The following is a 27,939-nucleotide window of genomic DNA, read 5'->3' on the forward strand; positions in this document are numbered from 1 at the left end:
TTCTCTCTGTCCTATCCAACAATGACGACAACAATAATAACTACAACAATGAAACAAGGGCAACAAAAGGGAATAAATAAATATATATTAAAAAAAAAATTAAAAAATAAAGTACTATTATCTATGATGCATATAATTGGGAAATGGAAACTGGAACGTCTTATTTATAAGCATGGTAAAAGCATAAGGGGATATATATATATTTCAGCTGGTTTCTTTAAAAAAAGATGAGCTTAAGGCCGTACTTTCAGGTATCATTTCTATAGTTTGCTACCAAAAATGATGAAATGTCATTGAATCAGTACAACTTTGACATATTAGTCACTGTAGGAAAAGAAATCTCATAGGATATAAAGAAGAAAGGAAAAAAAAAACATTGACCTTTAAAAATGATACTATATCTTTTGTAGTCTTGCATATTTGCAGATGTCATCTGGTGCAGGTGAAACAGCCAATAGCTATATACTTTGCTTACCATACTTATGTGTACTTCTTTTCAGAATTTTTTTTTTTTTTTTGATCTGAGTACTACTCAGTTCTGGCTATGGAACCTGATAGCTGGGGATTGAACTTGGGACCTCTCACATACAAGCCCTGTGCTCTACTTCTGCATGATCTCCCTGGAAAATAGGAATATCTCTTAACATTGTGAAGTGCATATAGACATATACACAGATCTATAGGTTTGTTTATTTTTGCCGGGGATTCACCACTTTAAGCCAACTATTTTATATAGAAAGTGATGGGGACAAAGAAAGATTGACAGAGAGAGAAAGATGCCACAGCACTGAATTAGGGGCTGTATTCAAATCTGGGTTATGTGTATAGCAAAGCAGCTGTAGTGAGCTACCTTTGCCGACTCAGTTCTATATACTTTATTCATTTCTTAATATTTATTTATTCCTTTTTGTTGACCTTGTTGTTTTATTGTTGTAGTTATTGTTGTTGATGTCCTCGTTGGATAGGACAGAGAGAAATGGAGAGAGGAGGGGAAGACCGAGAAGGGGACAGAAAGATAGACACCTCTGGACCTGCTTCACTGCTTGCAAAGCGACTCCCCTGCAGGTGGGGAGCCGGGGGCTCAAACTGGATCCTTACACTGGTCCTTGCACTTTGCGCCACCTGCGCTTAACTCACTGTGCTACCGCCCGACTCCCTCTATATACTTTAGTATGAAGATAAGTAATAACTGTATAGTTTACAAATGAAAAAACTGGAAATATATATATATCCTCTAGGATTATTGCTGGGGCTTGGTGCCTGCGCTACAAATCTATTGCTCCTGGAGGCCATTTTTTCCCCCATTTTTGTTGCCCTTGTTGTTGTTATTACTCTTGGACAGGACAGAGAGAAATGGAGAGAGGAGGGGAAGATAGAGAGGGGGAGAGAAAGATAGTCACCTGCAGACCTGCTTCACTACATGTGAAGCAATGCACCTGCCAGTGGGAAGCCCAGGGCTCGAACCGGGATCCTTGTGCTGGTCCTTGTACTTCACATCATTTGCCCTTAGACCGCTGCGCTACCACCTAGCTCCTGAACTTTAAAAATATTTAAACATTCCCAAATAAACTTTAAACATCCCCCCCATCCAGTAGCGATGAAATTATTTGTTTTTAGCAAATGATTGTATTGTCCAATACAAAGTTCTGTAATGATAAAAGATCCCCCAGGGGCTGGGCGGTGGCACACCAGGTTAAGTGCACATGGTTCACTGGAGCAAAGATCCCAGTTTGAGCCCCCAGATCCCCACCTGCAAGATGGGGCTCGCTTCACAAATAGTGAAGCTGGTCTGAAGGTGTCTTTTTCTCTTCCTCTCTCCTATAAAACAACAACAACAAAAACAATAAAAAAACAATAACAACGGGGGAAAAAATGGCTTCCAGGAGCTGTGGATTCATAGTGTAGGCATGAAGCCCCAGGAATAAGCCCCAGCAAAACAAACAAACAAACAAACAAAAAAACTCAGATCTTTTTCTGTCTGTTAAGTACCTGGAATGCAATAGTAAACTGAGGAGATGAGTTTTTAATTTAACTGTACTTGATCTAAACTTAAATAGCCACATGTGGCAGATGGCTGCCATAGTGGATAGTGCACATCTTGTCAAACACTAGAGTTAATCTTTATCTATTCTTTCAAAAATGTCCTATTTAGGTTTTTCCTATTTTCCAAATAGAGCCTGCAACATAAATCCTTTTTGGTCTCTAAAACAGTGCTCTGGAGTGCTGTTTACACTCTTCTGTTTGAAGTCAATAAGAGACCAAAATTCTTTCATCCTGAGTTGGCAAGAGTTTTAAATGACAATGCAAAGTTCAGAGGTCTTTCTGAAAAAATAAAGAAGAAGGAAGGAAGAAAGAAAGCAAGAAGGAAACTTTTTTTTTTTGTATTTCACATTTCATATGGGTTAGGATAAAAATTACACATGAGTTGCTTACTCATCTAAAGATATCAAAGCTGTGTAAAAGTTAAGTTTTTAAAAACTTTCTGTAGGGTTTTGTTATCTCTAAGCAAAGGGAATAGTTATTTTGAAATGTTTGCTACAAGTGCATGAACATTTGTCAGAAACTAAGGACTTCAAAGAGAACAGTAGAAGAGGCTGATGTTAGAACTGTATTTTCCACAGGAACCCCTTGAGTAATGTCCTTACTTCTGCTGCAAAGCTGATGAGGACAGGATGCTACAGACTAGAACTCTTGTCTGTTCAGTGCTCGTGGGCTATAACGAAAAGATTTCAGGGCTGGTGAAATAGCTCACATGGATAGTGAACTTGACCCAGGTTTGAGTCCAGCCACTACCATAATGAAGAAAGCTTCAGTGCTGTGGTCTCAGGGTCTCTCTCTCTCTCTCTCTCTTCTCTCTCTCTCCCCCTATGTGTCTCTCTATCTCTGTCTAAAAAACAAAAGCTAAAGAGATTTCTGTTTTAAGAATCTGCCTCTCAAGCACATGCATTTTAAATCACTTTTCTAGTGGTTGATTTTTGTCAAAAAACATGCCTGCCTAACCTAGCTTCCCATGTTTGACTCCACCTCAAAAACATCCCCTAAAGATTTCCAGTAACAGAACCTTGCAGAATGTTACTATTTTTGTCTCCAAGATTAACACAGTCCTAAATAGCTTCCTAACACCATCATAGAATGCCTTCCTGAGTGAGTTCCCTATTTGCCCATTGAACACAGAATAAAGTCATTCCTAACCTATGCCTGTCTGTCTACATCCTTGCCTCTCAGTGTTTTCTTTGAGAAAATGGATATACAGGACATATGCAGAAGGGAACAATGTTCTTTCTTTCTATTCTTCTTGAAGGGACTTAAGAAATGACTCTCCTGAGAAACTGAAGGTTTTTTCTTTGAGCTAAAATTTTGAGTGGGGGAAGGTCAGTAGAAAAAGAAATATGTGGTGGTCTGGGAGGTGGCACAATGGTAAAGCATTGGACCCTCAAGCATGAGGTCCTGGGTTTAGTCCTCGGTAGCACATGTACCAGAATGATGTCTGGTTCTTTCTCTCCTCCTATTTTTCTCACTAATCAATCAATAAAATATTAAAAAAAGAAAAATAAATATGTGTGATGGGTAAATCCAACCTTTTTCTTTTGTTTGTTTTTTGTTTTCTTTTTTTGTTCATTTGTTTTCTTTTTGCCTTTGTGACAAGCCAACAGTCCTTGGTTGACCCGTTCTGAATGTAATAGCCACTGTGTAACACAACAAGACATGTACCTGGATTGCATGGGTATTGCTAAAGATCCCTTTATTAATAAGTTTCTTTTAAAAAATATTTTATTAATTTGATAAAGACAAAGACTAATTGATATGGAAAAGGGGAATAGGGAGATAGATAGATAGAGAGAGCACTCTAGCACTGCTTCACCACTCATGAAGCTTCCCCTGTATAAGTGGGGACTAGGGGCCTGAACCTGCTTCCTTCTACTTGGTTTTCCTATGATCCAACTATGGAAAGCACCTTTGAGTCCTTACCTGAGGCTTCTAGGAGAGCCAAGGGGTTGACGGTCTCTCCCATAGTTTATCAATAAACGACCAGGTAATGCTGACACTGCTTAAACAAATATGTCCTGAAGCTATACAGCGAACAGGCTGGGGGAAGATCAGAATTTCACTCTTTTCTGTTTCCTCTCTTTCTGTCTCTCCACACACAGGTGAGTGGCTTCTTGTTCTACCCTACAACTGACACGTTAGAGAAAATCCACTGGCCAAGACTGTGTTAGAGCTGTCAGATCTTTACCTGGATTCAGAATTCCTGGGATGGCCTCAGCGACTTATTCAGAGTCCAGTCATTTTACACCAGTTGTTTTTTTATTCCACGCATTCAATCTGGAAAGAAATATAAAAAAAGATCAATGCGGTTCACTGAGTATGATTAGACGGTTTTTATTTTAGGGTCAGTGTTAATGCTACATCTTCAGGGTGTTTTTGGAGGGAATGGAACCATCTGGCCCACATACAAAAGACAATTTGACTTATGTAGCATAAGGTTATGTTGGGAGACTGGGGGCACCAAGTTTCATCTCCTTCCTGCTTGTTGCCACTGTCTTCACCCACATTCTTGCAGCTATCCACAAGGGAAAGAGAAAAGGAAAAAGAATGTGTGTTGTAGAATGGTGCAAACAACGTGTGTCTGTGTGTGTGTGTGTGTGTGTGTGTGTGTGTGTGCATGCACACCTGACCTCGAAAATACACAATTCTACTTTTCCAGATTGGATTAATTAGAATTATTTTTATTTCTTTTAATTTTTTAAAATTATCTTCATCTATTAGACAGAGATAGCCAGAAATCAAGAGGGGAGGGAGAGATAAGAGAGGGAGAGAGGAAGAGAGACACCTGCAGTCCTGCTTCACCACTTGCAAAACTTTCCCCTTGCTGGTGGGGACTGGGGGCTTGAACCCGGGTCCTTGCGCATTGTAACATGTGTGCTCAACAAGGTGTAACACCACCTCAGCCCTGGATTGTTTTTACTGCTGATAGAGAGAAATAGTGGGAGACAGAGACCCCAGCCCCCATGGAGCTTCACCAGTGCTATCCAGGATGCTCTCATGTAGTACCAGGGAGGCACACATACTAAGGCATGTGCTCTACTGGTTGAGCTATCGCCTGGCCCCCAAACTGAGCCACCTTATTCTCAGAACCTTTTGTTAACTTCCTACTAAATGTAAGAAACAGATTGGTTTTTGTTTTTATTTTGATATCTGTAAAATCAACTTTGATACATGATCCTTTTTAATGTCAAGTTCACATGAGAGCCATTGCTTCATAGCTAAAGAAAAGCCTCATAAAGCTCAGATTTTTTTCTTTCTGTTTTTATTTTTCATGTAATAATCATTCATAGTATTAACTGTCAAACTGCAAGAATATAAACAAGACTATAAAATGAAAGTAAACATCTCCTAGTCCTTTTGAGTTGTCTCTCTGCATCTGCTTCTCAGGGATTCTACTATGAGTTTCTTTTTTCCTTTTTCTTTCTTCTTTTTTTTTTTTTTCCCTCTCCAGGGTTATTGCTGGGGCTCGGTGCCTGCAATATTAATCCATTGCTCCTGGAGGCTATTTCCCCCATTTCTTTTGTTGCCCTGTTGTGGTTGTTATTGTTGTTATTGTTGCTGGATAGGGTAGAGAGAAATGGAGAGAAGAGGGAAAGAGAAGGGGAGAGAAAGATAGACACCTGCAGACTCGCTTCACCACCTGTGAAGCAATCCCTCTGCAGGTGGGGGGCCGGGAGCTCGAACCAGAATCTCTGTGCCAGTCCTTGAGCGCTTAACCCACTGTGCTACCGCCCACCCCACCCACCCCCACCCCCGCCCTTTTGTCCCCTTTCCGTTCCTTTGGCACCAGAGTTATCATTGGGACTTGCTGCCTTAATGATGACTTCACTGGTCTAGGGGACCATGTCTTTCTTTATCCCATAGAGTCAGAGAAAGAACAGAGAGGGCGAGAGCAGGAAAGGGTGGGAGAAAGAAAGACACACCTGCAGCTCCACTCCACTGCTTGTGAACTTTCCTCCCTGCAGGTGGGAACTGGCAACTTGAAGTCAGGTCCTTGTGTCTGGTAGCCTGTGCTGATGCTTGTGCTCTCCGGGGTGCACCCTGCTCCCCCACACTCCCAGTTGCTTATGTACCCTTGTAGGATTGTAAAGTACAGGCCATGTATCTAAATGTGCACATCCTTTTTGTTTCTTTTTACCTATCACACTATTCTGTTCTTTGTTTTTAAAGCTGATGATCTAATTCACACAACTTTCAACACAAGCAGGCTTAAATCTACTCATTCATTTGAAGGTCAGGGAGTCTTCTGTTTCCCCAGTGCATGACTATTTATTAACTCTGCCAACTCCTTCCATATAATGAGCTTTACAGTTTCCAGTTCAGTTTCCCTTTTGGCGGCTAAATACCTAAATGATCATATTTGCACAGAAGCTTTTTTTTTTGTTGTTGTTGTTCTAACATAATTATATCAATCTGATATGATCCAGACATTAATTGTCGAAGCAACAAGTTTTTGAAAAAAAAAAAATGCTTGCAAACTCTCCTCTATAAAGGTTGCACCATTTATGACAGCAAAAAATGTAGGCTTTTATCACATCTTAATTTTTTCTTAACTTGCCAGTGAAATAATTTATAATTATTTTGATTTGTATTACTTTAGTTATGAATGGAATTGAGTTTCTTTTTTGTTGCTGTTGTTTCTTATCATTCTGTGTACTTATCTTTTTGCTCAGTTATAGCCTTAGCTCATTTTTTAATTAAATGTTTATCGTTTCCCATTTTAAAGAGCCCATGATATGATAAGGAAACTGAAATTTTATATTTAACATGGAGCAGATGCCTTTCCCAAGTTCCTATTTATTTTATAACTTTGTTTGTGGTACTTCTTAACCTATGTAGATAAAGCCATTAATACTTTTTGTTATGTATTTGGAGGATTTTTTTATATATAAGAAATTTTAATGCTGGGAGTCAGGCAGTAACGTATCGGGTTAAGCGCACGTGGCACCAAGTGCAAGGATCAGCAGAAGGATCCTGGTTTGAGCCCCCGGCTCCCCACCTGCAAGGGAGTCGCTTCACAGGCGGTGAAGCAGGTCTGCAGGTATCTGTCTTTCTCTCCCCCTCTCTGTCTTCCCCTCCTCTCTCCATTTCTCTCTGTCTTATCCAGCAGCGATGACATCAGTAACAACAACAATAAGAACTACAACAATAAAATAATAAGGGCAACAAAAGTGAATAAATAAAAAATAATAAAAAAATTTTAATGCTGAAGATTTATTCAACATGTGTGGATAGGATACTTTTTAGGTAACAGTCTTTTTCTAAATAGCTGTGCTAGAACAGCTATATGGAAGAATTTCAGATTAAAAGCATCGATTTTGAATCCCCATTTCTTGGTAGTTTTGTTGTTATAGCAGGAGAAGTTTCCCATAAGATGGTTTCTCCTGTAAAACACCACTGTGGTATGAAGACTGTGAACTCTGATATAAGATGTTAGTGTTCTTCATGGAAAAAAAAAAAAAAGAATCAGAGTCAGCTTTGATAGCATCATTCTCTAGAGAGTCAAGAGTTTGTCTTTTTTTTTTTAGAATTTTTATTTTATTTATTTATTTTCCCTTTTGTTTCCCTTGTTGTTTAACATTGTTGTGGTTATTGATGTCGTTGTTGTTGGAGAGGACAGAGAGAGAAATGGAGAGAGGAGGGGAAGACAGAGGGGGAGAGAAAGACAGACACCTGCTGACCTGCTTCACCACTTGTGAAGTGACTCCCCTGCAGGTGGGAAGCCAGGGGCTCGAACCAGGATCCTTGTGCTGGTGCTTGCACTTTGCACCACCTGCGCTTAACCCACGATGCCACCACCCAACTCCCTAAGAGAGTTTGTCTGAAATACAGAGAGAGTTAGCCAGAAAGTAACAGAAACTCCAAGACCAAGCAAGAAGCATAAAAATAATAAAAGTCTGTTATAGAAAATTTTGATGGGATCAGATGGTGGGTGCTCATGGTTGAACACATATGCTATAAAGCGAAAGTACCTGGGTTTGAGCCCCCAGTCCCTACTTGCAGGGGGAAAGCTTTGTAAATGGTGAAGCAGGCCTGCAGGTGTCTCTCTGTCTCTTTCCCTCTCTAGCTCCCCCTTCCCTCTTGGATCTTTATCCAATAAATAAAGATAATAAAATACTTTTAAAAAGAAAGAAAATTTTGAGAGCACAGCAAGAAAAATCAAGAGGAAAAAGTTATTGTGTGAGTGGACTTGGAAGGTATTATGCTAGGAAAATAAGTTAGATGGAGAAAGACAAACGCACGTGATCTCACGAATTTGTGGATTATAAAGAAACAGAGCAATCAAAGGAAGTAAACAGGGGCTGGGCAGTTGCACAGCAGGTTAAGCGCACATGATTTGAAGTACAAGGATCAGCCTAAGGATCTGAGTTGGAGCCGCAGGCTCCCCACCTGCAGGGGAGTCGCTTCTCAAGCAGTGAAGCAGATCTGTAGATGTCTGTTTTCTTTCTTCCTCTCTGTCTTCCCATCTCTCTCAATTTCTCTCTCAATTTCTCTCTGTCCTGTCCAACAACAATGACAGCAATAACAACAACAATAATGACAACAACCGTGCTAAATAACAAGGGCAACAAAAGGGAAAGAAAAAAAAATAAAGGCCTCCAGAAGCAATGGATTCATAGTGCCAGCCCTGAGCCCCAGCAATAACCCTGGAGACAAACACACACACACAAAAACACACACACAAACACAAACAACACAAGCTGCAGGTGTTGTATGAAAACTAACCTTTTTAAAAAGCATTCTTTTTAAAATTGTATTTATTCATTCATGAGAAATGATAGGAGAGAGAGAAAGAACCAGACACCACTCTGGTACGTGTGCAGCTGGGGACTGAACTCAGGACCTCATGCTTGAGAGTCCAATGCCTTATCGAAAACTAAACTTTTGATGGTTATTGTACGGCAGTTGAACTCTGAACAGTAGTTGAACAATTGTATACACACACTGGACCACACTCATGATTTATGTTTTCTGTACTGCTACTTTCAGTTCTTGTTTTCTTTCCTTGGCATTAAATTTCAAAAGTATGTATAACAAGTCTTTATAAACATTTAGTGTGTTTACATAAATATGTAATGACTATACGGTGTTCTATCATATGGTTTAAACCAGTGAGAATTAACCAGAGGTCCAGCTTCAATCCCAGGCACTACCATAAACCGGAGCTGAGGAGTACTCTGGGAGAAAGAGAGAGAGAGAAGAAGAAGAACGAGGAGGAGGAGGAGGAGGAGAGGAGGAGGAAGAGAAAGGAGAAGAAGAAGAAGAAGAAGAAGAAGAAGAAGAAGAAGAAGAAGAAGAAGAAGAAGAAGAAGAAGAGAAATAGATTTGTATTTCTCTACTGTTAAAGTACTAGATCAAAGTCAAGACAAACTGAAGGAACCATTATGCAGTAGTCATCTCCCATTCTTTTTTCTTTTCTTTTAAAATATTTTTATTTATTATTAGAGACAGAAATTGAGGTGAGGGGGGAGGTAGAGGCAGAGAGAGACAGAGAGACATCTGTAGCCCTGTTTTACCACTTATGAAGCTTTCCCCCCTGCAGGTGGGGGTCAGCGGATTGAACCTGGGACATTGTACACTGTAACATGTGTGCTTAACCAGGTGCTCCGCTGCCTAGCCCCACCCATTCTTTTTTTCATTCTTGATAAAGTAGCAACAACTAAGTGTATGAAGATTAAGGGCTAGAAGATACCATGATAAGATGTGCTTTAGGAAAATAAATATCACTTAAATGGACAGAAATCTGGATGAATGGGACATTCTTGTTCTTAGGGCATAATCCATGGATTTAGAAGAATATAAACTTCATTTGTGTTGGATAATAAGAAGAGTTTTAGTCAAAAGATTTTGACACATGAACTTGACAGTAAAATCCTAGATGCATGAAGTCTGCTTAAAGAAATTCTATGAGACATTTTAATCTTCCACGAAAACAAATACAACATTAAATGCTGATTACATTCGGCTATGGTCAGGAATATGGGGGCTTCACGAGGGTAGCAAGACTCTAAAGGGTTATGAGAAAAACCTGACATTTTTTTGTTTATGAGCCCTAAGAAACTTTGCTTACTATCTGCAGGGCATTTGTGTGTATAATTCAAAACTTGCAAGATGGTCATTTTACTGTCACTGCCTGTAAACTGTTACTACCCCTGTATTTCTATAGTTCTGCTTTTCCTCAGGGGTATAGGGAGGAGGGGAGGGGATAAAGATGGCAGATGACAAATTGAAATGCTGTTTACAGGATATTAATCTGAAGAGATATTAAGTACCTTTTGGTACATTGTGGCATTATTCCTAATAGCCAAGATATGGGAACAAACTTAAGTTCCCTGTAACTGATGATTAGACAAAGAAGATGAGATGTATACACACAATGGAATGCTAAAAAAGATAGATTGTTTTTCATTTGCCATATTATGAATAAGCCCAGAGGGAATTATGCTATATCGAATAAGATTGAGAAAGGAAAATTGTGTGGGATTTCACTCACACATGGAAAATAAAGAAACACAATTCTGTGGTCCAAAAGGCAGCACTGAGTATAAAGCATTGGAATCTCAAGCATAAGGTCCCAAATTCAATCCCCGGCAGCACACGTACCAGAGTGATATCTAGTTCTTTCTCTCTCTCTCTGTCTGTCTCTCTTTCCCTCTCTCTCTCCCTCTCTCTTTCCTCCTATCTTTCTCATTAATAAATAAGTAAAATTTTAAAAAATAAAAATAAAAACAGTCCCTCTATTTTTAAATAAACAAAACAAACACAAACTCTTAGATTATAGGAACAAAATAGTTTTTGTCTTATTTTATTTTTTTCCAGGATTATTGCTTGGGTTCAGTGCCTGCACTACAAATCCACTGCTCATAGCAGCCTTTTCTTTTCTTTTCTTTTCTTTTCTTTTCTTTTCTTTTCTTTTCTTTCCTTCCTTTCCCATTTTATTGGATAGGACAGAGATAAATCGAGTGAGGAAGGAAAGAGATAGAGGGAGAGATAAAGACACCTTCAGACCTGCTTTACCACTTGTCAAGTGTCCCCCCTGCTAGTGGGGAGTGGGGGCTCTTACATGTATCTTTGTGCTTAATACTATGTTTATTTAAGCAGGTGCACCACTGCCTGGCCTCCCAAAATGGTTTTTGTCAGAGAAGAAAGACAGTGAAGGATGTCAATTGTATGTTGGTAGATAGAAACTAGACTTAGTGATTATTATAATGTAGTATTAAAAATGTTGACTTATAGGGCAGAGGGTAGATAGCATAATGGTTATGCAAAGTGCCTGAGGCTCCAAAGCCCCAGGTTCAATTCCCTGCACCACCATAAGCCAGAGCTGAATAGTGCTCTGGTAAAAAAAAAAAAAAAAAAAAAAAGTTGACATAATGCTATATACCTGAAACCTATATAAACACACACACACATACACACACACACACACACACACACACACACACACACACACACAAAGTTTTAAATCAATTTCATGTCAACAAAAATAAAAAAATCAGTGTTCCCTAGATAATTGTAATATGACTACCCTACCTTTTCCCTAAATCTTAAGAATCACTGATTTGATGTTTTAATCTTTTATTCTTTTCAATTTTTCTTTTTCCAATCATTTCCTCTACTTTCCCTTTGCCATAACTGCTTTAGACAAAAAAAAAAAAATGACATTAATACTTAGTTATCCAACTACAAATAATAAAGCATCAATTTTGAGTCATTCTATTGCAGGTAATAGGATAATACACGTCAATGAGATCAGAAAAATTCTTTCTCTCTTACCTTTTCATCTCTAAAACTACAGGATCCAAGTAACCTAATATCATTCAAATCTGTAGTTTCCATCTACCTTTATCTACTACTATTATTAGTAAATTCCACAGACAAAAATTCATTTTCTAAAGCAGACAAGAACATATTTGACTATTAGAAAATGAAAAAAAAAAAAAAACTAAAGTAAATGTAGAAAGCAAATTAGCATTTTCAAAAAAATTATGTTTAAACCAGTGTGTTGCTCAGCTTGGGCTTATAGTGATCCAAATAAGATTTAAACAGAAATTGGTGAGGAACAAAGCCACTTGTGGGTATATAAAATGAACAAGAAGATGCAAAAAAATAGATCCAACCTTAATTATGCTTAAGTCTATGATTTAAAATTTAGGGACAGCTAAGAACTTTGAACATTAGGAAACATTACAGTTAGGGAGTCGGGCGGTTAAGTACACATGGCATGGCACAAAGCGCCAAGGACAGGCGAACCCTGGCTCCCTACCTGCAGGCCGTGAAGCAGGTCTGCAGGTGTCTATCTTTCTCTCCCTCTCTCTGTCTTCCCCTCCTGTCTCCATTTCTCTCTGTCTTATCTAACAACTATGACATCAATAACAACAACAATAATAACTACAGCAATAATAAAAAAACAACAAGGGCAACAAAAGGGAAAATAAATAAACATAAAAAATTTAAAAAAATAAAGAAGGAAACATTAGCTATGAAAAATAATGCACACCCATTTTCTAAACTTGCAAATGTTTGAAAATTCAATGTAAGACAGTACATTTTAAAATATTCTTGGTCTAGGAAAGAAATAGATGCTAGTTAAGACACTTAGATTAAGCACCTATTTAGGAATTGAAGAACACAAAAACACTTCTAAGTCAAGCTCTGAAGAGATAAACACTGTAAAGTAGTTATATAATATTTAAGGTGTATTGTGAACTCTGTATTAGTAGAATATTTTGAAAGATAATTTTGGTTTTCATATGTAAAGATTTTTTTTCTCCCTGTGGCCATCTGCATTAAAGAGAAAGCATCAACATCAGATACTAAACTTGAAATGTTGAAACAATTGCAGTGAATAATAAAGATTCAGTTGTCATTATCTGTGACTGCTCTAAATATATATATATATATTTTGTTTCTATTTCCAACCCTGAAATGTATTATAGTTATTATATTGTGTAGTTATACTTACACAACTAGATAATATGTAATACAATATAGTTAGTGGAATAGCCACTAACTACTGAAATATGTAACAGATTTGTAACTTTTTTTTTTGCTTGGATTAAAACATTTTATTTAAAAAGGTTAATAGGACAATGGTGCTCACTTGCCAAAGTAGCTGAACATCACTGTAAATCTTTACGGATATTCAAAAAATCTTTATGGATATTCTTTGAAGAGAATGACTTTATATAGGAGGCTATTTCAAGAGTGAGAAATATCTCTATTCCATAGAAAATAGAAAATGAACAGTAATAGTTACACTTAAGACTAGAAATAGAAGAATCTTTATTTGGCTAATGGGAGCTTTACAACCTGTTTGGTTTTGTCACCAAGGTTATTGCTTCGGCTTGGTGACTGAAGAATCTGTTACTCCCAGAGACTATTTTTTTTCTCTCCTTTTTCTCCTTTCTTTTTCACTTGATAGCACAGAGAGAATTTGGGTGGGGGGGAGGAAAAGGGAGAAAAGAGACATATGTAGCACTACTTTACCACTTATAAAGTTGCCCCCTCATAGGTGGGGGCCGGGGCTTGAAGCCTGATCATTTCACATGGTAATGTGTTTGCTCAATCAGGTGCACCAACGCCCAGCCCCTCGCTACACTATTTTAATAGTCACCTATGTTGGAAACACAAACCATGTAGAGGCCTGGTATAGTGCATACTTTATCACATTCAAGAAGAACCTGGGTTCAATCTAGACTACCACATGGGAGCACCATGTACAGGGGAAGCTTCGTGAGTGGGGCAGTTACATCACTGTCTTTCTGCCTCTGTGTCTGTTTCTCTCTTTCCCTCTCTGTTTCTTCTTCTCTATTTAAAAAAAGAAGAAAAACATCATCTAATGACTTTGAGTGGATATTATGAAGAGAAACAGCGACTCTTCCCCCCGTGTCTATGGATTTAAAAGCTAATGTGTCCAGTGTGCTAGATAATGCAGGGGCAGTGTGTTTCTAACCCATACTTGGTGTCATCTTTGTCTTAGTTTGTTGCTTTGGCTCCTATTTGTTCATGGCTATGGGGTATCTTCAGGACAGCTTTTTCAACTTTATAAGGTTTGGATGAATTTCAAGTTTGTAGAAGTAATTCTTCACTTGCTAGCCTTGTTGGAAGTCTCAGGCATCCTGTCCTCTGGGATGAGCAGGAGGGTGGGGGAAGCAGTGAATAAACTTAAGGAGCGTGAGGCTAAAGGGCAGGCGCCTGCACCCGGCAGCCAGGATGTGGACGTGTGCTGGGACTCGGACTTGGTCCATGTAATTCATTTGAACGCACGATACTACACAGCAACTCCTCAGCTGCTTGAAGGGGACACTAGCACAGCACAGACAAAACTGTAATTGCACCAGGCATGTCAGCTATGGGTGTCAAAATGCCTTGCCAGCTAGGCATTTTTCCTGGGCATTGGATAAACAGCAGGGGAACTTTTCTTTCACTATCCTCCTTCCAGCTGAGGTATAGTAAACAGCCACTTAGAGATGATCAAAACCATGGCAATAAATGGTACCAGCAAAAAATTAAACATTAAATACACACAGGCACAGAAATCTCAGCCCCAAGGTATAAGAATATGAGTAAGTTAAGAAACCTGAACTATCCACAGATTTGTCTTATTTATTTATTTATGTATTTATTTATTTATTCTGAACACTATCCAAGGTTAAAGAGGATAGGAAAAATTTGCAAACAGAGAGAGACAGAGAGACACTATATAAATCTCTAAGAAGACATGTTGGCATCATGAAACACCAGTGGAAGAAAAAAAAATCAGTTGTCTTCTGAGTTGGGGCACTTGACTCCCTTTAAGGTCAAAGAAGAGCCACACCAGAAATCAAGGCCTCATGACAAGAACAAAAGACAAAAAAGTCAAGGAAAGGGAGTGGAGAGGTAGTGTGTGTGTGTGTGTGTGTGGGGGGGGGGTATGGATGACAATGTAGATGACAGACTTGACATTGGTCATCACACAACTATAAATGTTGAGACCTAGCAACCAGGGGCCAGTCCTGAACCTTAAGCCAGGTTACAGTCACCATAGCTGTAAAAAAAAAAAAAAAAGAGGAGGGCGGGGTGAAGGGGAGGGGGGCACTTGGCACTAGCACTGTCAAAACATCATGATTTTTTTCTAGAGCAGATACTGTAACAGAAGGGTTAATGAGGTAGCTTTGAGAACTCCAGCCGTGGGCCAGTGGGAAATTTTTGTAGACTTGAGAATAATAATAATAATAATAGTAATAATAATAATACTAATACAAGAAGAATGAAATAATTTCACCACTGGAGAGAACTTTCTACAAAGATGCTGCCAGAGGTTCAGAGATTTAAATGTCCCTTAAGTGCTCACAGCTGGTTCAGTAGGTGTCTCCACTCTGGTATGGTAGTGGTAATGGCGGTGGTTTTGGGGGGGACTTCCTTGATCCTGTTGTCTGTCATGAAGGGGGTGAAACCAAACTGGAAGAAAGGGATGGGGATGGGAGGGTATTGGAGTCCAAGAAACATACCTGGGACAAGGGAAGCATACAGGTGCTTTTGAAAAAAGGCTTATGATGGTAGTGGTTGTAGGGGTGTAATTTCTGCTTAGAGGAAGAAAGCCCGGGGCCCTCGCTGAGGTCCCTCAGGTGCTCACTCACAGGAGATGGTTGTTGGGGCCCAGGCCAGCTTCCCAGGAAGCTACCAGTTGCTCCTCAATGAATTTACACAATAGAACTCAGCGTGCCACCTTCTTCTCTCTCCCTGGCTGTTCCTTTTTGCTTACTGAAAGGACTCTGGAAGTACTTATAGCCAAGTAACAAATGTGAACTCAGAGGAAGTGAGCCCTGGGGTGGTGACTATGGTATGGTGGGGATGGCTACTGAGGTCACCAGCAAGCAAAAATTGGGAGGGGTGGGGGGGGGGAGAGGGAAGTGAAGGCTCCAGTTAGGTCTTAGGGTTAGATCTTAGGAGATGAAGTGAATGGGGCAGAGGTTGGTTGCAAGAAGCTGCTGAAGGCTGGGGGAAATGTTTGAGGTTGGCATAGCAGGCGAGTGAGATAGACCTTTGAGAGAACTGGAACATGGAGATGCCAGAATGAGTGGTGGAGAGGAGGTAGGGGTCAGTGGGGAGGGGTTTCTGTTCATTCATGGGAGTAGAAAAGATCCCATAGTCCTGCCTTGTCAGATATAAGCAGGAGCCAGGACTAGGTGGTTGAGGGCATGAAGACACCCTGGTTTCTCTTGTCTTAAATTTGAGAAGTCCAAGGACAACTGGATATACTTGTGGGTGGGAGACTTTGCCCCAAGGGGTGGGGGATGCTTGGTCTGTAGGCAGGGAAACAGGGAGATATTAAGTGAAGTGGGGGTGACGCCCTAGAAAGCAGAGGGGAAGGCTGGGGATCACTTGTATCACCTTAGAAACATCACAACTTGTTACTTGTTGCCCTGGGTGGAAACTGTCTGCAGACTTCCCACTGTGGTCCAGGTGAAAAGAGCATAGTTCCAGGAAAAAAAAAAAAAAGCCTCCTGGAGGGAAAAAGTTTCCTGGGTCCCCCCCCTTCCCCCCTTTTTTTTTTTTTTCTGGCGCGTCCTCTCCAGAGTTGGGTCACATGGGATTGAGAAACAGCCTAAAGCTTGAGCTCCAGGTCCCCGTGCAAGCGCCACTCGGGGTGAACGCGGGGACCCAGCTTCCCACCCCGTTTGGGTGGCACACCTGGGTAGCACGCCCACAGTGGGGACCCTGCGATCGGAGCCTGGGCCCCGCTGCCCCAGTGCGCGCGGGGTGGCCCTGGTACTCACCCTCTGCTGCCCGGGCACTGCACCCACGTAGGGCCCCAGAGCTGGCTGCGCGCTCACCCTGAGCTCTCACTGCTGGGCTCCGCTAGGGCTGCCTCGCATCAGCCAGGGTGCTGCTGCCTGCCTGCCCGCCCGTGGTCGCCCGGAAGACCGTGGCCAAGGACTCTGACAGCTGCGGGAATCCTCTCCGCCAGGGCAGCTCAGCCTTTATAGAGATGGGCGTTGCTGGCTGCTCTGCAGGCGCCAGGGGCGAGGCTCTGTTTTGCATTCCCTCCTCCTCCGCCCCGCCTCGGGAGACCCTCCGGGCCCAGCCTCTTCTCCTTTTCTGGAGGCTGAAGCCAGCAGGATGATGCCACTCACCTCCTGGGTGTCACCTCTCTGGTCTGCGCGCATCTGGGACCCTGAGCAGGGAGGGGATCGCCCAAGGGAAGGCAGCTGGGGGGGCGTCCCCAAGCATCAGTGTATGTCCAGATGTAGGGCTGCTTTCCCCCGACTTCTTGTAAGTCATACACTTAGAAAAAGTTTTAAGGACAAATCAGGACACTTCTTCCTCTTTCCTGAAACTTAGACTCCAACAATCTCATTTGGGAACTATAGATTCCCATAGAGGAATTTCAAGATAACAGAGTGAGTCTCCTACCCTTTTCGTTGTGTAAGGGGTTCTTTGCACAGCATAGTCACTGCATGTGATGCAGTGGGTTCATCTCTCATGAAATAAATGAATAAACAAATCTTTTAAATGTAATTTTATTTTTTTCATCATCACCAGTGTTATCGCTAGGGCTCAATGCTGTCACCACCATGCCCACTGGTCAGTTTCTTTTTTCTTTTCACTACTCTTCTCTTTTCCTTTTAATTTCTATTCTATTTGACAGGACAGAGAGAAATTGAGAGTGGAGGAGGGGGAAGATAAAGAGGAAGGGCGAAAGATAGACACGTACAAACCTACTTCACAGCTTCTGAAGTGACCCCCTTGTAGGTGGGGAGCAGGAGCTTGGACCCCAGTCTTTACTCCTATGCGCTTAACCTGATGTGCCAGCACCAGGCCCCCACAGATAAATTAAAAAAAAAATTGAGGTGGGAGGGCTGGGCATTGATTTTCTCCTGATGGACATGCTATCTGATCCCCTTTTTAAAACAGAAATATATAGTAATCAAACATTGAAGGAAGAGGTAGCACAAGTTGTCCATACAACTTTTCTCCCAAACAGAAGAGAAAGATTACTTCCAGAGTCAGTATCCTGAATTCAATATCACTCTGAGATGGTAATGAGTTAAGACATCAAGAGAAACTACACGGGGAGTCGGGCCGTATCGCAGAGGGTTAAGCGCAGGTGGCGCTAAGCACAAGGACCAGAGGAAGGATCCCGGTTCAAGCCCGGGCTCCCCACCTGCAGGGGAGTCACTTCACAGGCGGTGAAGCACGTCTGCAGGTGTCTATCTTTCTCTCCTCCTCTCTGTCTTCCCCGCCTCTCACCATTTCTCTCTGCCCTATCCAACAACAATGACATCAACAGTAACTACAATAATAAAACAATAAGGGCAACAAAAGGAATAAATAAATAAGAGAAACTACACATCTCCTGTGAGTGTTTAGCAAAAAAAAAAAATCTAATGTGATAAACAGTTAATTGTTATTATATATTCTCTTCAAGTTTAGGAGCTACTCTCTGTACTAATCCAGCTTTCTGGATCTATTCTGGACTCTGCATCTTCCCAGACAATATTCTAAAGCAAAAATTACTAAAGTCATGGACCCATAGGAATATACCTAATATAGACTTCCTAGCTTCTTACCACCCTAAAATTCCCATTCTCACCTGCTCCATTCTTCCTTTCTGGCTCCTGTTTTTTTTTTTTTTTTTTTTTTTTTTGTCTCCAGGGTTATTGCTGGGGCTCAGTGCCTGCACTATGAATCCACTGCTCCTGAAGGCTATTTTTTCCCTTTTGTTGCCCTTGTTGTTTATCATTGTTGTTACTATTGCTGTTATTGCTGTCATTGTTGGATAGAACAGAGAAAAATTGAGAAAGAATGGGAAGACAGAGAGGGAGAGAGAAAGACACCTGCAGACCTGCTTCACTGCATATGAAGCTATCCCCTGCAGGTGGGGAGCCGGTGGCTGAAACAGGGATCCTTATGTTGGTCCTTGTGCTTTGTGTCATGTGTACCTTACCCACTGCACTACCGTCCGACCCCTCTGGCTCCTTTTTATTAAATATTTTGCCCTGTTTCATAACTTACTACCTTTCAGATACCAAATAGCAGATGGTACTATGATTCCATCTTGAACTCTGTAGGCAGAGGACCTCACCTCTCCATAGTCCTACCCAACTGGGGAAAGAAAAGGCTGGGAGAGGGGGTATGGATCAACCTGCTAAAGTCCAAGTCCAGTGGAGAAGCTGTTACAGAAGTCACCCCAAAAAGAATTTTAGTCAATACTTTCAGAGGGGGAGAAATGTTAGGGGAAAATGACTCCATTTCCATTTGGACCCAGAGAGAGAAGAGGAAAAAAGGAAAGGCATATGGAAGTAGTAATAAGTGTAGGTGTGATTTAGAAAGGAAGAGGAGGCAGGACCATAGGAAAAAATGGGCAGAAATATAGAGAGATGGATAGACAAATAGCTATAAGGAATAATAGTCAACCCATATCTGTGACCTTTGGAGAGCCACTGCAGTTTCCAGTGGAGGAAATGGGGACACAGAACTCTGGTAGTGGGATTCTTCTCCTGTTATCTTGTAATTTTGTAAACCAATTATTAAATCACTAATAAAAATATTTTAAAAGAAAAAAAATCCAGGTGGGGGTAGATAGCATAATGGTTATGCAAAGAGACTTTCATGCCTGAGGTCCAAAGTCTCAGGTTCAATCTCCTGCATCAATATAAACCAGAACTGAGCAGTGCTCTGGTAAAAAGAAAAAAGTAAAAAAAAAAAAAAAAAAGAACTTAAAAAAATGAAAAAATAATTCTTAGCAAAATTGTAGGGAATCCAATCCAGTAACTTCTACAAAACAACACACTATCTCTAGGTTAGGTTTATCTCAAGAATGCAAGATAAGTTGACAAAAATCAGTAATGTTATTAGCTCAAATGATTGGTACAATATTAATGCCTTAGGGGCTTTGCATGATTCATCTTTATATTTAAGACAAGAGTAATTGGGAATTAGATCTACAGTTACATTGTAGGGAAGACAGCTCTGAAATTAGTAGATGTAACATGTGAGAGATCAGGCTGTGAAATCTCCTTTCTACAAAACTTGTTAGCAAGCAATTCACATTGACAATAGTTTTGTTGTTGTTTTACTGAATGATTTCCGGTGTATTCAGTTTTCAGTATACTCTCCTGAGTTACTTAGTAAAGGATTATTGAGTATTTGACTCTATACCCCATGATTGGGGAATAAGAAAACAATGCATTCACCTTTTTTTTTTTTTTTTTTTTTTTTTTACAAGAGGGATTATTTATGGGAGCAGTCAAGTTTGTAGGTGGTTTTTATACAATCTGGAAACCCTGGGGTGCACAGAAGTTTGGGAGTGGAGAGTCAGTTCACAGGAGTGAGTGCTCCTGTATTGATGAAAACCTGTCCTGGACATTCATCTACTTGTTTGCTTGACAATAAACTGGAACTCTTTGCACTGGCTTCACAGTGTTCCAGATGTCTGAAGTCACTTATGACAAAATCTTTGTAGGAAAGTCAGAATGGGTGACAACCACATTCCAGAATTTGTTAGCAAAGTTAGGAAAGGCTCTGTAAATATTAAAAAAAAATTTGTATATTTATTTATTTTCTCTTTTTGTTGCCCTTGTTGCTTTTTATTGTTGTTGTAGTTATTGTTGTTATTGATGTCGTCATTGTTGCATAGAGAAATGGAGAGAGGAGGGGAAGACAAAGAGGGGGAGAGAATGATAGACACCTGCAGACCTGCTTCACTGCCTGTGAAGTGACTCCCCTGCAGGTGGGGAGCCGGGGGCTCAAACCAGGATCCTTACGCTGGTCCCTGCACTTTGTGCCAGTCCCTGCACTTTGAGCCAGGTGTACTTAACCCGCTGCACTACTGCCCGACTCCCTCTGTGAACATTTTTCATTATTCAGGAGAGCTTTATATATGAGAATTTATTTAGCACTAGACTGATTAACCAGTATCATTCCTGTACTAAATTCCACCTTGGATTTAGGAATGAATTTCAGTTTTTGAGGACTGCACATTTCTTAGACAGTCAGATGTTTAGGGGAAAATCCTCTCAGAAGAGTGGGGTTGGATCTTCCTTAAAAGCCATTATCAGAATGGAAAGTAAGCACTCCCAGTGAGTTCATGGCACTGTTATTGTCATGAGTTGACTGAGAGATAGTATGGCTCAAATATTTGGCTTTTCTACTACAGTGACGTGGGTTCTATGCAGAGTATCTGTTCTCTGTCCTGTTTCTGGGAGCCATGACCACTCTAGAAACTTGAAAGCCAACCTCAAATATTTATATACATATACACAAATATATATATACAAATATATACATACACACACACATATATATGATGTATTTCACAAATATGTGTGCTATTATTATTTCTGAACGTGGTAATTATTGGTACTTTTAATTCCTATTTTCTTTTTGAGCCTGCCTTTATTGCCTTAATGTTTTACTTTAACAAACTGACTGATTCTTTTCTTTTTTCTTTCTTTTTCCTTTCTTTTTTGGCACTAGGGAGGGATTTGAGGCTTGTAGGCCTGTGTGACTCTATTATTACTGTCTGACTAATTTTTTTCTTTCAATTCTTTTTTAAACATTTTATCTATTTATTTCTAATGAAGGATATATATATATATATACATATATATATATATATATATATATATAGAGAGAGAGAGAGAGAGAGAGAGAGAGAGAGAGAGAGAGAGAACAGAGCACTGTTCAGCTCTGGTGTATGGTGGTGCTGGAGATTGAACATGGGACCTTTGATGCCTCAGGCATGAGAGTCTTATAAATAATCATTATACTGTCTCCCCAGCCCCTTTCATTTTCCACTCTCCATCTAGATAGTGGTTGAAAGAGAGGGAAAGGCAGAGAGAGGAGAGATAGCACAACTCAGCACTCCAGTAGCTGCTGCCACTAGCGATGCTTCCATGTGACATCAGGGGTTTGGACCCAAGTCCTTGAACATAGTAAAGTGAGCATTATACCAGGTGAACTACCTTCCTCCCAGCCCCATCCAAATTTTAAATGCAATTACATCATTATATATATATATGGACTCAGTAGAATGGAGCCAGTGAACTAGCTCATTTGGACAGTGTTCTGCTTTGCCACATGTGTGACCGAGGGTTGAGCCTGGGCCCCACTGCATTAAAGGAAGTTTTAATGTTGTGGTCTCTTTTGCTCTTTGCGTCTCCATCTTTATTTCTAAAAACAAATAAACAAACAACAACCCAGAATGAATGACTAAGATAGAAGGGAACTAGACACTGCAGCTGTTTGGAGTGGAAGGAACATCAGGGGCATTGTGCCGACAGATTTTGCTGACACTCTGGTTCAGGACCCAGGGCTTTAACCCTCTGAGTGTTTGTATCTGTTCCATAGGGCATTTGTGTGCTACCCAGTATGCAACCAATCCTTCCATATTTTGTGGCAATTCAATACCTGGTAATGCCATGAGAATTATCAATAGTCACCATATTCAGGTGTATTTTTCAGTAGTGGGCCATCCAAGTAACTGCAGAGATTCTGAGGCAATAGATCTTTTTTAAAGATTTTATTTATTTATTAATGAGGAAGATAGGAGGAGAGAGAAAGACCCAGACATCACTCTGGCACATGTGCCAGCCAGGCTTTTGAGATGGATTGTATGACAGACATTTACCTCACTGGTGACTGTACACTCTTCTGCTTATTATTTCAGAGAGGACACTGGGTAGGATGGAATATATTATCATTTAATTTACTTTATTTATCATTTTTGTCAGAGCACTGCTCAGCTCTGACTTATAAAGGTGCTAGGTATTGAACCTGGGAGCTCAGAGCCTTAAGCATGAGATTTATTTGCATAATGATGATGCTATTTCCCCAGCCCACAACATTGTAATCTTACGTATACTTCCAAAGGAGTTCATTGTGTAGCTACTGGAGATTGTAAATTGAATGTCATGCAAATGTTCACTTAGGTAATTCAGAATGAAAAGGAATTTTCTGATTCTATTCCCACTTTTTCAAAGTTTATCATTAAGCTTTATAAACTTTGAGTTTAAAAGAAAATCTTCATTTTGGTTCCATTATTTTTCTCTCTTGCTTCTTCTGCTTTTAAAATTTTTCTGGGTGGTGGTGACCCTATAGGGCACACAAATTACCATGTACAAAGGCCTGGGTTCAAGCCTCTGGTCTCAGTCTGCTGGGGTTGGGGGAGAGGACTTCACAAGCTACAGAGAAATGCTACAGGTCTCTCTGTGTATGTGTGTGTCTGTTTCTCTCACTTTCCCTCTCTATCTCATTCTCTGTAAATAAACAAATAAATAGATAAGTATCACAGCTCCATCACTAGACTGTTTCATTGTGCCTTTTACATCTCTTCTATTTTTGTATTTTTATTTATTTATTTATTTATTTATTTATTTATTTATTTATCTTTTGCCCATGCTAGTCCATTTTTAGACTGCCTTTTAACCTTTGCCATTTCAAAGCCTTCCTGTCTGTCTTTGAAGATTCAGATTGTGCCAGTTTTCAATTTTCTTGTTTCTGTCTGTCAGAAGTTATTTCGTCTTTGAACTTTGTGTTCTATGTTTTTAAATATTAAATCACATTATTTATATGGAAACAGATATTAACTGTGAGTTCCAGTACTTGGAGCCCATTTTTCATGTGTTCTCTCTAGAGGCATCACTGGAGCTTGGCCAAGCCAGTTGACATCTGGATCTTTCCTTAAAACAAGGATGTTCCAATATCTAGTTTACTAGTTGTGTAAACTTGATCAAAATACTTAACTCTTTATGCTTTAGTTTACTTATTGTGAGTATTAATTGTTCTCTGTTAATGTGCACTAGGGTTAAATGAATTCTTACATGCAAGAGAGAATGGACAGGGCCTAGTCTGTTGTTACTGTTTAATAAGTGTTTTTTTTTTTAAAAATCTAATACTTCTAAACATGTATGTTGTACAAATACACTCACAATTCTAAGGAATGATTTTGATAAGAAAAGGATGGTACATTATAATTTATTTTATCAAAATTTATGCCCTTATGGGGTCTGGTGGTGGCACACTTGCTTGAGCGCACGTGTTACAATGCACAAGGACCTAGGTTCAAGCCTGTAGTCCCCACCTGCAGGGGGGAAGCTTCACAAGTAGTGCAGGTGTCTCTCTCTCTTTCACTCTGTTTCCCCCCTTCGTTTCACTTTCTGGCAGTCTCTATTCAATAAATAAATAAAGATTTTTTTTTTAAAAAAAATTACCCTCACTTTAAATACTTTTCACACAAATATTAAGAGATGACTATGACAACAAAATAATATTATTGATTATTCGTGACCGAGGCATGCAGCTCGCTAACTTCACTAAATGTAATTGAGTTTCACATTATTGTGAAGTACACATGGGATGCCTCAGGTGTTTGTTTCAAATGTTGTAGAATACCTTGTGAGAATCGCCCATTTCAGGTTTCTTGTTTTCTGCCTTGTAACAAATGTAACCTCTTGGTGAGAAAACTTTCAATTTTGTAGCTCATTAATATGGTAGGATTTCTTCTCTTTTTATCACCTTCACTCATAAAGATGAAGAAGGATCATTTGTTAGGTTTTTTTTTAGATATATGTTTATTTAATATACTTTTTTGTTTTTTTTAATTATTTTATTTTATTTATAAAAAGGAAACACTGACAAAACCATAGGATAATTCCCACCACCCGACCTCTCTATTCCATCCCCTCCCTTGATAGTTTTCCTATTCTTTATCCCTCTGGGAGTATGGACCCAGGGTCATTGTGGGATGCAGAAGGTTCTGGCTTCTGTAATTTCTTCCCCGCAATGTAACATCAGGGTCTCTCACATTTGCTTAGTATCTTGTTTTTCTTTTTCTTTCTTTTTAAAAATATTTTTTAAATTATTTTTATTTAGTTGATAGAGACAGTCAGACATTGAGAGCAGGGGGAGAGAGGGAGAGAAAGACATTGATGAAGCTTTCCCTCTGCATGTGGGGACAGGGGGCTTGAATCTGGGTCCTTGTGCTTTGTAACGTGTGTACTCAACCAGCTACATCAGCCACCACCCTGTCCAGCATCTTGTTTTTCTATTTTAAGGAGAAACAGAAAAAGACAGAGAAGCAACACCACAGCACCACTCTGTCATTCATGGAGCTTTCCCAGTGTCTCCCTTGGTCTCTCATGTGGTGCCAAGACTTGAACCCAGAGTTTTGTGCATGGTTAGGCTCCCACTCTGTTGGATAAACTGTCTCCTAGCCCTAAGCATTTGCCAGTTGTTGTGACTCAGAAAGCTACTGTCTCATGAATAAAATCCTTTTGAGTGTGAGAGAATTAGAGAGACTTGAAAGTCAGTAAGAAATAAAATGTATTGTTCTCAGTTGTAATTTATTGTAGCTATTTGTTTAGATTTTTATTTAATTGTGTATAAGTAAAGAGGACAAAATGAAAAGAAAGAAAGTTTTCCTTAGTTTTATAGATGCCAGGTGTAGTCAATGAAGATGGATAAGTTGAGCACTCAATTAATCTCACTTTCTTAGCAAGGTTGCAAAACTCAGTACTAATTACATTGATAGGTGATAGGAAAGAATGAAAGATAAAATACAACTAACAGGAGAATAGTAATACTTGAGTCTCCTGAACACATAAACATTGTTAATAATCATTAAGCAAGTGTATCAAGCTATATACAGAGAAACTGACAGTTATAAGAGTTGTGTTCATTGTGTGAACATTTAATTTTAAAAGAGGAACATTTTCTGTAATAAATGCTACAGAATTGAGTAGCTGAATGCTAAAGATTCTGGGAAGGACAGGTAAATATCCAGGATGGCAAAGAGGATCTATTTTGACCAATATCAAGAACCCAACTGGCTTAAAGGTGAAAATTAAGAAAATCAATATTTTCAGATTTGTATTTGAATGTAGCCAGATGAAGAAAGGTAAGATGGGGGGCTGGGCAGTGGTATACCCCGTTAAGTACACATAGTACTAAGCACAAAGATCAGTGCAAGGACCTGGGTTTGAATTCCCCTTCTTACCTGCATGGAAAAGCTTCACAAGTGGTGAAGCAGGTCTGCAGGTATCTGTCTTGCTCTTTCCTTCTCTATCCCCCTCTCCCCTCTCCATTTTTCTCTGTCCTATCCAATAAAATGGAAAAGAAAGAGAGTAAGAAAAAAAAAAGAAAGAAAGGAAAGAAGGAAGGAAGGAAGCTAAAAAGGCCACTGAGTGCTGTGGGTTCCTAGTGCCAGCACTGAGCCTCAGCAATAACCCTGGAGGAAGAAAAAAGAAAGAAAGAAAAAAAAATAAAGGAAAGATAAAATGACTGGGCTTCCCCAAGTTTAGTTAAATTTCCATTGTGTCTTCAGAATGCAATCCAAACATTTTCCAGCATCTTCAAGTTGAGTTGGTGACCTTCTTTAGTATCAGATAGCTCATGCATACAGCCAAGCTGACCATCCTTTATTTACCATACAGGGGTTATGCACTTGGGCCAAGAGAACCCTCCTATAGCTGTTCAGACATACAGTTGCTCTATAGACTGAGCTATAGGATCTATGCTTAGTTCAAAAGACTCCTTCTTAATCAACACAAGACTTGCCTGTGATAGAGAGGGACATTTTTTTTTGTTTGTTTGTTTAGCTGATCTGAGCTCTGTGAGGTTAGAGAAGACCTTCCTGTATGTATAAAACTTCCTTTGGCCCCATTTAGAAACTTTAACTTGACTATCGTTAAAATACTTCCTTATATATAAATTACTTTAAAACTTATTTTGGGGGCCAGAGGGTGGTGCACTCAGCTAAGTGCACATATCACCAAATGCAAGGACCTGGTTTCAAGTGCCCACTCCCCACCTATAGTGGGGACGTATCACAAGTGGTGAAGCAGGTCTGCAGGAGTCTAGTTTTCTCTCATCCTTTCTATCTTTCCTCCCCTCTCAATTTCTCTTATCCTATCAAGAATGATAGTAAGAAGAAACAAAAGGAAACCATGCCCCCCTCTTGGAGTGGTAGATTTGTAGTTCTGGCACCGAGGCTGAGCAATAACTCTGGTGGCAAAAATATATATATGAAAGTGACAGAGAGAAATCAAGAGTGAAGGGAAGACAGAGAAAAGGAAAGAAAGACACCTGTAGCACTGTGTTACAGCTCATGAAGCTTCTCTACTGCAGGTGGGGGGACTGGGAGCTTGAATCCAAGTCCTTGCGCTGGTAACACATGTACTCAACTAGGTGTGCCACTTCCTGACTCCTATACATAGCTTGTTACTTTTAAATCAAACTTAACTTACTGACTTGCAACCCTTAGATTGCTAATAGCTGTCACCTATCATTAATACTGGTTTTCATGCTGGAGGTATGATTTTTTATTTATAAAATGGAAATATTGACAAGACCATAGAATAAGAGGAGTATAACTTCGCACAATTCCCACCACCGGAACTCCGTATCCCATCCCCTCCCTTGAAAGCTTTCCTATTCTTTATTTCTCTGGGAGTATGGTCCCAAGATCATTATGGGGTGCAAAAGGTGGGAGGTCTGGCTTCTGTAATTGCTTCCACTCTGAACATGGGCATCAGCAGGTCGATCCATGCTCCCAGTCTGTCTCTCTTTCCCTAGTGGGGCAGGGGTCTGGGGAGATGGGGCTCCAGGACACATTGGTGGGGTCGTCTTCCCAGGGAACTCCAGTTGGCATAATGGTAGCATCTGGAACCTGGTAGGGGTCCATAGGTAACTGGCTTGAAAAAATACATATTGACAAGGTTTGAGTAATGATGGAGTCTTGAAGCAATGCCATCTGCACTCATATGCCCCACCTGACATGCCTACGGTTGGGCTGATGGTCTCTCAATACTAGCAAGTTTTCTCATGAAAGACTGTCCTTTCCAGTATCCCAGTAGGTTAATGCTATCATTATCATCACAGAATTATGTTAATTTAAGATGCTTCTTC

The 27,939-nt window shown here is 40.0% G+C and overlaps 1 protein-coding gene across 4 annotated transcripts in view; it reads right to left on the bottom strand.

Moving 5' to 3' along the window:
- The window catches only part of AGTR1 (angiotensin II receptor type 1), a 60,313-nt gene extending 43,277 nt beyond the window's left edge, over window positions 1–17,036 (bottom strand). The window contains exons 1-3 of one of the 4 annotated variants that reach the window (XR_009551543.1): window positions 16,809–17,036; window positions 4,235–4,323; window positions 2,383–2,713 (exon numbers count right to left, since the gene is read on the bottom strand). The gene's annotated coding sequence lies outside the window, so the exon portion shown is untranslated. Of the gene's footprint in view, window positions 1–2,382; window positions 2,714–4,234; window positions 4,324–16,808 lie in introns of those variants that run through there. The other 3 variants (XR_009551542.1, XR_009551544.1, XM_007518067.3) reach the window with 3 other exon arrangements.
- Between the last annotated feature and the right edge of the window lie 10,903 nt (window positions 17,037–27,939).

This window comes from Erinaceus europaeus, chromosome 9, assembly GCF_950295315.1.
Source record: "Erinaceus europaeus chromosome 9, mEriEur2.1, whole genome shotgun sequence".
NCBI classification, from domain to species: domain Eukaryota; kingdom Metazoa; phylum Chordata; class Mammalia; order Eulipotyphla; family Erinaceidae; genus Erinaceus; species Erinaceus europaeus.